Source organism: Bos grunniens, chromosome 2 (assembly GCF_055505025.1).
Source record: "Bos grunniens cultivar Pamir isolate PY7600 chromosome 2, Bosgru_T2T1.0, whole genome shotgun sequence".
Lineage (NCBI taxonomy): Eukaryota > Metazoa > Chordata > Mammalia > Artiodactyla > Bovidae > Bos > Bos grunniens.
The window spans coordinates 32,291,084-32,301,661 of NC_141166.1; the positions used below are offsets into that span (position 1 = coordinate 32,291,084).

General features: G+C 48.6%; 2 long non-coding RNA genes across 3 annotated transcripts in view; one reads left to right on the forward strand and one right to left on the reverse strand.

Moving 5' to 3' along the window:
• Positions 1–3,850, forward strand: part of LOC147377874 (uncharacterized) — a 23,309-nt gene extending 19,459 nt beyond the window's left edge. For both annotated transcript variants that reach the window (XR_015142251.1, XR_015142250.1), the window contains exons 2-3: positions 1,224–1,452; positions 2,214–3,850. This is a non-coding gene — a long non-coding RNA (uncharacterized LOC147377874). The remainder of the gene's footprint in view (positions 1–1,223; positions 1,453–2,213) is intronic.
• On the reverse strand, positions 2,181–10,528 carry LOC147377875 (uncharacterized). Its single transcript, XR_015142252.1, has 2 exons — positions 10,418–10,528; positions 2,181–2,670 (listed from the first exon to the last, which is right to left on the reverse strand). It is a non-coding gene; the product is annotated as an uncharacterized LOC147377875 (long non-coding RNA).
• Between the last annotated feature and the right edge of the window lie 50 nt (positions 10,529–10,578).

Below are 10,578 nucleotides of genomic sequence, written 5' to 3' on the forward strand. Positions count from 1 at the left end.
CAGCTCAGGGAGTGAGTCAGGAATCTGTCTCCCTCCTCTTGGCTGCTCTCTAGGAGCTGCCTCGGCTTGGACCCCACTGTTGTATCAGCAGCCCAGCCACAGGTCATCTCCATCTCCACCACCATAACCACAGGTCTTCTTTGGACTGAAGAGTCTGTATTTTTTGGCCATGCCACTCAGTATGTAGGATCTTAGTTCCCTGACCAAAGATTGAAATCATGTCCTCTGCGGTGGAAACGTGCAGTCTTAACCACTGGACCCATAGGGAAGTCCCTGGACTGGAAAGTCTTTAGGGAAGAAAACTCCTGCCTCTTTCAGATATCGAGGTCTATGTGCCACAAATCTCACTGCCAGAAGGGCTGGGATGTTGCATTTCTATCTAGAAGCTCTAGGCCGTCTTCCTCTTGAACCAGTTTCCTGAGATCTGAGAAAGCCAGACAGGAAGGTGTTAGAAAGTAGCTGTTAAAAGCATGGGCTCCAGGGACTTCGCTGGTGGTCCAATGGCTAGGACTCCTCGCTTCCAGTGCAGGGTGCCTGGGTTTGATCCCTGGTCAGAGAATTGTACCCTACATACTGCAACTAAGAGTTTGCATGCTGCAACTGAAAGATCCCACACGCTGCACTGAAGAAGAAGGATTCTGTGTGCTGAACTGGAACCAGTGTCGCCAAATGAATTTTTTTTTTTTTTTCTTTAAAAAAGCATGGGTTCCAGAATCAGGCAGTTTCTCAGTTAGAAACTAGATCTCGATGCTCAGTAACTGGTTGATCTAAGCAAATCCTTTAGCCTCTGACCTTCAGTTTTTCCATCTTTAAAATGAATGTCTGCTTCATAAGGCTGCTCTTCGATAAGATGAAATATGTAAACCACTTAGCACTGGTTTGTGCCTGGCATGTAGCAAGAAATCAACAAGCAGCAGCTAGGCTTTCTAGTCTATTTATAACAATTGTTGGGGAAAACGAATCCTAGCTTCTCTCCGGTCCTTGAGAAGGTGGGAGCCTTGGGAAGAGGAAAAGGAGATGTAGGTTCCAGTCCTGGTGCTACCACCATGAACGGTATGGCCTAGGTCACCCCATTTCTCTCTCAGCTTCTATTTCTTGATTCCTAAAGTGTTGGGAGTTGATTGGAGCAACTCTCAGGCTCTGCCTGAGAGATTATTTCTGTGACTTCCGAGTTTTTCCATGACAAGAGTTCTAAAGTCTTCTTCTGTCCATCTGACTTTCAGAATTGGCTCGCAGGATGGTGTCCAGGCGTTGGTTCCTGGGGTGCTTCACCGTTTTCAGACATGGACACTGCATCTCCAGATCAGTGCTGCTGCTGCCCTTTCTCCTTCACCCAGGGCTCCACTTAGGTTTCTTGGAGGAGACGCCATCCTCACCCGCCACCCCCACCCCAGGCCACTGTGTCCTTCCACTTTCTCGTCTCCTGCCAAAATTCCTGGCTCCCTAAGCCAGGTAGGAAAGCAGTTTAGTTTGACCCAATCTGGCATTTTCTCAGAACCTCCCCTGCCTCTGGCACATTCCTTGTGTTTGGGCAGAACCCAGAGAGCTAGAGAATTCCTCTCCCTCCTTAGCGTGGGTCCCCGTGTTGGCATGCCAACAGCCCCAAATATTTAAAGCAATCATGAAAATGAGCTCAGAGTCCCATGCCAGAGCCTTGAAAGGAATTAGGCTAAAAACAGGACAAAGGAAGAGGTGAGGCCAAACGGAAAATGCCATGAAAGGCACTGCCCAGTGTGGCCAGGGCCCAGAGCCCTCCTCACTGGTTTCATTCATCTGCAGCCAGACCCTGTGCTGGGCACCAGTGATGCAGAGTTAAATGCATCATCACGCCTGCCCTCGAGGAGCAACTAGTTCAGCCAGGGAAGATATTCAAACAGAGTGCAGAGTGGTGAGTAGAGGCAAGATGCTACGAAAGGCACAGTAGAGCCACCAAGGAAGGGGGCATTGTCTCAGCCAGGGAGGTCAGCAAGGCATCTGACGCAGGCCTGACTTAGGACAGGCATTCTCCAGGAGACAAGGCAGAAGATGTACTTTCAGGCAGAGGGAAAACGTGCTGGAGCCTGAGACAGGGTGGAGGAGAGAGAGAAAGTGCTCAAGTGTAACTGCTTTGTAAAGACCGGGTGTCTCCAGCAGGCATGTTTATGTGCAGGCAATGTGCGGGACAGAGAACAAAAGTAGCCTTACTATCTAAGATTTTTTTTTAATGTTGACAGAGATGGACACTTGGACGCACACAAACAGAAGGAAAGTCTTGAGCAGAAAGCCTGTATCAGAAGGGCCTTTGAATGCCAGCCAAGCATGGTGCCTGTGTAGGGAGGAGTGCCCTCAGATCAGCACCTTTCCTGTGATCAGTCCAGGGAGACTGAGCTCCTGCTGGAGGGGAGGTGGGGTTTCCCAGGTCATTCGTGTGATGGAAGAGAGGCAGCTTGGCAGACAGGAAGAGCTGGCGTTCCTCCAGACACCAGGCACCGCCGCACAGGGAAGGCGCCGAGGTCAAAAGCAGATGCCCGAGTGAGCTGTGGTGAAGAGCTCCAGCAGGGGATGGGAGAGATGGGGCAGGCCCAGTGCCTCCTCCTGCCGGAGTGCTTCCAAGTCCTCACAGCAGGGGTTGAGAATAGCTTTGATCTGAATCTTGGGCAGCCAGTGTGCCGGACAGCCACGGGGAAGCCTCTTTTGGAAAGAAATGAGCAAAATGAAAACGACACACGTGAAATGACCACTAGCTGCTGTAAAAAAGGAATGTTATGACCAAGACATCTGCTAATAACAGTGGTGCTGTCAGCATCATCATCATCTTTATTTCAGTGGCTCTAACGTTTACTCTGTGTGTGCTAAGTCGCTCAGTCACGTTCTACTCTGCGATCCCGTGGACTATAGCCTGCCAGGCTTCTCTGTCCATGGAGTTCTCCAGGCAAGAATACTGGAGTATTGTGGGTTGCCATTCACTTCTCCAAGGGATCTTCCCAACCCAGGGATCAAACTGGGGTCTCCTGCATTGCAGGCGGATTCTTTTACCATCTCAGCCACCAGGGAAGCCCAGTGTTTACTAAGCATCTACTATAATGCTTCATGGCACTTAATCTTCACAGCAACTTCAAGATATCAGTATCCTTACTAACCCCATTTTACAAAGGAGGACATATTTCCTCAGAAACCTCAATGAAGGTCCAGGATGCCCTAAAACCAGGCAGTGTGCACTTAAAAAGTGGAAAGTGTTGGAGGCTGACTTCTGTCTTACCCTCTAAATTCATATGTTGAAGTCCTGCTGCCGCTGCTGCTAAGTCGCTTCAGTCGTGTCCAACTCTGTGCAACCCCATAGATGGCAGCCCACCAGGCTCCCTTGTCCCTGGGATTCTCCAGGCAAGAACACTGGAGTGGGTTGCCATTTCCTTCTCCAATGCATGAAAGTGAAAAGTGAAAGTGAAGTCACTCAGTCGTGCCCAACTCTTAGTGACCGCATGGACTGCAGCCTACCAGGCTCCTCCGTCCATGGGATTTTCCAGGCAAGAGTACTGGAGTGGGGTGCCATCGCCTTCTCCATGTGGAAGTCCTAGCCCCTAGTAGTTCAGAATGTAACTGTATTTGGAGACGGGGTCTTTAAAGAAGTAATTAAGTTCAAATGGGATCATTAAGATGAACTCATTCAATACGACTGATGCCTGATGAGAAGGGGAGATGAGGACACAGGCAGGCACAAAAGGGAAAATCATCTGAAGATACAGGAGAGCAGATGGCCATCTATAAGTCCAAGAGAGAAGCCTCAGAAAAAAACCAAACCTGTCAACACGTTGTTCTTGGACTTCCAGCCTCCAGAATTGTGAGAAAATAAATTTCCATTGTTTAAGCCTCCCAGGCTGTAGTGTTTGTCATGGCAGCCCAAGCAGACTAGTACAGGGAGCAGGAGCCCAGGAGTGCCTTAGAGAAAACAGGCAGCTCAAGTCTGCAGGAGCACATGGGGCCCACGCAGGGGAGCTGACCGCCACAAGCCTTTGCCTTATCCTTGGCTGAAGGGAGCCTAAGGACCTCTTAGCATCCTCAGTTGGGCACTGGGGGTCTGCAGTGGTGCAGCAACAGTGCATTGATGGGTGTCTTCCTTGACAATATCAGGGCTTGAAATCAATGGGGTGAGAACTGAGTTTAAAGAGACTAAAATACTAGCTCTACAACAAAGCAAAGCCATCATCATCTTTCATTTATACACCAGACCTCCGTGAGAGGGTCAGGGAAGCAGACCGATGTTTCCATTTGCTTGAAAAGCAAAACCGGTACCATGAAGGAATTCATGTTCTCACCTGCAGTAGACCAGAAGAGCCCAGAGGCTGGACCCTCATGAGAAACGTGACTAGGATTGGTTAGTAACTAGGTCAGCAGTCACTGTGTCTGGGTTCTTGAATTCTTCGAAACAAGTTAATCATTAAAGGGAAGAGGTAAAAATATAGTCTTCGAGTTTGGTTAAACTAAAATTGGTCTAGTCGAGAAGGGGAGAGGGGAAGAGGGTTTCAGGAGTTCAACCAGCTTCTGATACAGGTGCTGTATCCGCTCTGGAATCTGCAGTCGATCTGGAAATTACCAGCAGTACAGAAGGCTCTAGGTTTTAGGATAGTGGGGCGTGGAGGTAGAGGAGTGAGGGAAAGGAGTCCAAAACTTTAAGAAAGCTAGATTTCTGGGTTGACAGTAGACTTTAAAGTAGGTACAGGCTACTTAGACAAAGAGAAGGCTGGCCAAGAAATAAGGAGGACATCCTGCAGGAGGTGCTTTGTGAGCTGGGGTCTGGAGGAATAAGGATATGGAGCTTAAAGGGCGGATAAGATGTTTTTTCTCATAGAAAGTGTGAGAGAGAAACTCAAGAAGGTTCAGCTTCAGGAAGTCCTCAACAAAGCATTTAAAAAGAGAAGCAGGGCCTCCCTGGTGGCTCACTGGTAAAGAATCCGCCTGCCAATGCAGGAGACACGGGTTCGATCCCTGATCTGGGAAGATCCCACATGCTGCAGGGCAACTAAGCCTGAGTAATTACTGAGCCTGTGCTCCAGAGCCCAGGTATCACAACTGTTGAAGCCCAAGCACCCTAGAGCCCGTGCTCCACAACAAGAGAAAGCACTATGAGAAGCCCTCGCACGGTAAGGAGTAGCCCCTGCTCACCACAACTAGAGACAAAGCCTGCCGCACAGCAACGAAGACCCAACACAGCCATAAATAAATAAATAAAACCACATTAAAAAAAAAAAAAGTAAAAAGTAGACGAGGATGGGATTCCCCTGGTGGTCCAGTGGCTAAGACTCTGCACTCCCAGTGCAGGGGACCTGGGTTCAATCCTGGGTCAGGGAACTAGATCCCACATGCAGCAACTGAGACCTGACGCAGCCAACTAAATAAATAAACAAACAACTGAGCAGTACCTTGGAGAGGTGTGTGTGTGTCCTGGGATTTTTTTTTTTTTTGCTGCGCCACATGGTATGTGGGATCTTAGTCCCCAGACCAGGGATCAAACCCACGTCCCCCACAGTCGAAGAGCAGAGTCCTAACCACTGGACAGTCAGGGAAGTCCCTGTGTCCGGGGACTTTAACAGGGAGGACCACTTGGTCGAATGTCTCTGGTGAGAAGCAGCACTAACAGAGCCAGAGCTGACGGTTGTGAGGTTTGCAGAGAGCTGAGCTAAGGGCGAGCAGAAATAAAGGGTCGTGAAAGAGGCCTGCTGGATTTCCAGTCAGACCTGGAGTGTCAAGTTGCAGCCCCAGTGATAGTCAAATGTCTCGTATTTCTATTTGATCATTTCCACACTTAACTTCCAGCGAGCTGAGCACGCCATCTGCACAATGTCGGGCCAAAGAAATGAAACCCAGGAGGAAATTGCACTCTGGTGCAGCATAATCGGCCCGATATGCCTGGGATATTAGTTGAGACATGTGTGTCTTCACTCATCTAAGTATTAACATCCTGACTGTTTCGAAGCAGGATGTTTCCCATTTGGTCTGGCCCAGAGGTGGCTCCAAAATCAGCCATGAAGTGGTAGCTTTCCGGTCTCTCTGCGCTCCTCTCCCCGGCTCCTAAATCATGTTTCTCCCCGGTTGTTGCCGACAATTCTCGTGTGTTGACAGGTTATGCGATTCAAGACAAGACACCAGCAGGAGTCCAGGTCTGAGCAAGAACCAGGCATGCGGCAGGGAGGCAACGTGAAACAAATGTTAAGTGACCGGGGCAGGAGGTGACCTGCCCATTCTTCCCAGCCGGCTCTCTTCTTGGCCCTGCTGACATGTCCTCTGTAGCCCGTGGGGGCAGTGGCCTATCTCAAATAAGTTCTGTGAACTCTGCAAACCTTAGTTTCTTCCTAAGGCTTTCTCTAGTTGCAGCATGAGGGCTCCTCACTGCGGTGGCTTGTCTTGCTGTGAATCATGGGCTCTAGGCATATGGGCTCAGTGATTGGGGCATATGGGCTCAGTGATTGGGGCACCTGGGCTTAGCTGCCCCTCAGCATGTGGGATCTTGCCAGATCTGGGATTGAACCTGTGTCTCCCACATTAGCAAGTGGATTCTTAACCACTAGACTACCAGGAAAGTCCCAGGAATGGTCTTCATTTACAAGACTGATTTAACCCTTCACAACCCTATAAGGCAAATTCCATTTTTATCTCTACTTTATAGAGGGGGAGGCTAAGGCACAGAGAGGTTGTGTAATTTGCCTGTGGTCATAGGGCTAGTAGATCTGGGATTCCAACTCCTCTGGATTCCTGACTCCAGAGGCTAGGTGTGAATACATAAAGGAGTGAATTAAAAAGCTGGGCTATTTGTGTGCAGACGGATCAAGGACGTGGATCCCAACAAGCTTCAGGAAGGTGCAGGTTATCTAAGCAGCACATCCATGACTTGAGGGCTGGAAGTTCTCATCCTGGCCCCACGGTGCCCAGTAACCTCAGTTATAATCTAATATTGCTGTGCAGTGGCCTAGCCACTCCAAGCTAGAGGTGAAAGCTGTCTCCCTACTGAAAGAGGCACAGTATAAGCTATAATTTGGATAGTTAGAACTGGAAAGGACCCAGAGGTTGCCTAATCCCTAATTGTACATTTGCGGGAATTGAGGGAAGAGGCAGGAAGTGGTGGAAGCAGGGCCCGCAGTACCTGCTGAGACAGAACCGCATCCCTGCCCAGCACCATTTTTCCTGCCATGTCAGGCCAGGAGACAGTCCTATTTGAAAGTCAGAAGAGCAGTTACAGACAAAAAATGCAAGTTTTTTTTTTGAAGAAGAGTTGAATACATGAATACATGGCAGAGTGTTTTACAACGGAAGGTTTTCCTTTTTTGCAAGAAGTTCCTACAATACATGAGTCTGGTGAAGTTATCAGGCTTCGTGTGTCCTCCTGCCTGAAGCCTCAGGCTGATGCATGGATGCATAGAGTGGATAGGACCCTTGTATGCACCCTCCTTGGCCAAATGGGCCACTTGCTGTTCCCCAGCCATCACAGTCAAGAGTGAACTTTCTGGGCTTGGGGTACTTTAGACCAATGGGTCAAGTTCTGGCTCCCACGTTAGTCAGACCTGAATGTGAGTCTCCATCCTCCTCTGATCAGGGTGTGACCTCTGGCAAGTCCCTTAACAGTTTCCCTGACTCCACTTTCCATTTATCAAGTGAGGAAATAATCTCCTCCTGGGGTGTTATATACATGAGATTAACATATGTACAGAAAGAATGTAGCAGAGGGCCTGACACTCAGTAAATGGAAACAGGACTGCCTCCCTCGCAGGTCTTATTCTGCATACTGATTTGATTTATGGTGGTTTGGGTTTACTTCTTATCTCTGTCCTATGTTACTGGCAGGAACTAGGCCAAGTTCATCTCCATGCCTACCTCACCCTGAGCCCCACAAAATTGGTGCTCAGTGAGCATGCATTCAATTGGAGTGACCTGGACACACAAATACGATGAGTTCATTGTAACCAGAAGCAAGGGTTATAGCTTTTGTAAAAAGCCTGTGGTGACTGCCTTTATAAATAGGCTTCAAGAGGTTCTGGGTAGAAATGGAGAGTGGGGCATTGTTCATGCTGACAGAAAAAATATGCACAACCTAAAAATTGAGTTGTGCTTTATTCATCGGGGCATTCTGAGGCCTTCAAGCCCAGAACACAGCATCTCAGATAATGCTAAGCAAACTATTCCCAAGAGGCAAGGGCAGAGCCAGGATATACAGGAATTTTTTGCAACAAACGACCAGGTAGTTGGCACATGAAAAACTTACTGCTAATCAAAGAAAACTAGACATCTCAAGATGCAAAGAATGAGACATTTAGAATGAGAAGATGCAAAGTCTGGGCTCACTGAAATCATTCCTTTGACTTGCACCTCAGCTACCTGGGGCCAGTATTCTGCGCTTTCTCATCCCAAGTTTCCTCCGGGCTCACCGTCAGGACAGCTGTAATGCAGTGGCTGGATGGCTGCATTATCCTTGGTTTACTGATATGGCAGGCAATAGTTTAGTTCACACTCAAAATTCTCGGCACTAGTTTTCTTATGGGTGATGAACACGATAATGGTAACCCCCACTGACAGAGGACTTTAATAGTCCTCTATTAAATAAAATAGTCCACATCAAGTTCTTCACCCCCTCAACCTCATGTCATGCTCACTGAGCTAGATAGACATCGTTTTCCCTATTTGAGGAAAAGGAAACTGAGGCTCCGAGAGATTATGTCATCTGCCAAAGGTCAGATGCCAAACGTTAGAGCCAGGGTTTGACCCCAAGCCTGACTCTCAAGTCCACATTCTAAGCCCAGGGCCTGAAAAACTCCCTCCCGTGTCTGCCCCTGTGCCTGTTTCTGCATGGCCATCATGCAAAGAAGGGATTTTAGATTTTTAAGCTGTTTGGGGAAAAAAATCAAAAGGAGACTAATATTTGTGACACATGAAAATTATATGCTATTCCAATTTCTGTGTCCATAAATACAACTTTATAGAATACAGCCACATCTTTTCGGGTATGTATTGTCTGTCTGTCTTTGTTCTGAAACAGAAGTATTGGAATATTTTCAGGAGAGACTGTTGTTCCTTAAAGCCTAAAATATTTACTACCTGGCTCTTTACAGGAAGCGTTTGTTGACCCCTGCTCAATGCCATGCTACCTCTTCAAGATAAACTTACTGCAAAGAAAGTGTCCCTTTCCATAGATATGTCACTACAGAAAGAACACCGACCCTGTAGCTATCAATATTGGTCCTAGATCCTGCCTTTCCCTGTGCATGCCAAGCCAGCCCTGGATTCTCACGGCCATCACCCAGCTCCTGGTGCAATTCGAAAGGCAGAGCTGGGGGCAGCCTCCGGACCCTGCCAGGCAGGGACAGGCTGGAGCAAGCCCAGAAGGAGAAAGAAAGGGATTTAGACCCAGAAGTCGGCCTGACTTCTTTAATACCTTCGTCCCCTTGATTCATGGTTTCCTGCCACATCTTGTTCACCTGTGAACGTGCCCGGGCTCCAAGCGGGGACAGGCAAGCCAGAACCGATGAAAGCACAGGGCCTGTGCCCCACGACATTTCTTCAGCTCCCACCCTGGAGCTGGATGGAGGCCTGGCTCAGAAGAGCCTGTCTCGGGGGGGCCTCAGGCTGTTCCCTCCCTGTCCTCATTTGTGAAATGAGAGCTTGGCTTGGCTGCTCTGTCCCCCACCTATCTGACGCACCTGCAAGGAGCAGGCCTGTCCTTCACGTTGCATAACCACTTTGGGAGAGTCCACAACACCCTCTGCCCTTCCATTGCACCCTGGGGGAGAGTTCCAAACAGCAGATTTTGCTCTCTGCAGCACTCCTTCATTTAGCAGGATTTTTGAGCACCAGCTGCATCCAGCTCTGTAGGCATAGGAAGGAAGTAAAAGTAATGCAGAAGCTTTCTGTTGGTTTCAGGACACAAGATGCACCAGATGGAGAAGCTACATGACAATCCCAGCAAATTCAGATGCCTCATACAAAAGCTGAGGGCCAGTTTTATATTTGGCATGCTCTGGGTACTTTCACATCCATGCTTTCATTTAAACCACAAAACACTCCTGTGGGCCAGGCATCCTTGGACCCATATTAGAGATGAGGAAACTGAGGTCAAATTGCTGCTAAGAGGTGAAGCTAGGCTTTCCATGTAGGTCTCACTGGTTCCCTGTGCATCTTTGATAAGCGGAGCTATCTGCACAGGGTGCAGTTGGGTGTCTGAGTGGGTATAGCATGGCAATGTTAAGACGAATTCCTTAGAGAAAAAAGTCTTAATTGAGCCCTTATAGAGCAGCACAAGAGCACTGAGACAGCAATCAAAATTCTTCTAGACCCCGCTCTGCCTTTTAATGAGCCCCTGGGTGAGATTTTTTTTTTCATCCCTGGGGCTCAGTCTCCCCTTCTGTGAAACTGCAGTGGGGAAGCTGAAGCAAGTAATCTCAAAAGTACTACCCACCTTCACTGTTTCTCTCTGTACCTGGTTCACAGGTGCTGCGCTTGGCACAAAGTTCATCCTTCAGCTATGGCCCTGAACCACAGGGTTCAACCCAAGGGCCTGTATCAGAACCTTAAAAAGACAGAGAAGCCCTCGTAAAACCTCAGACAGGTGAGCTACAT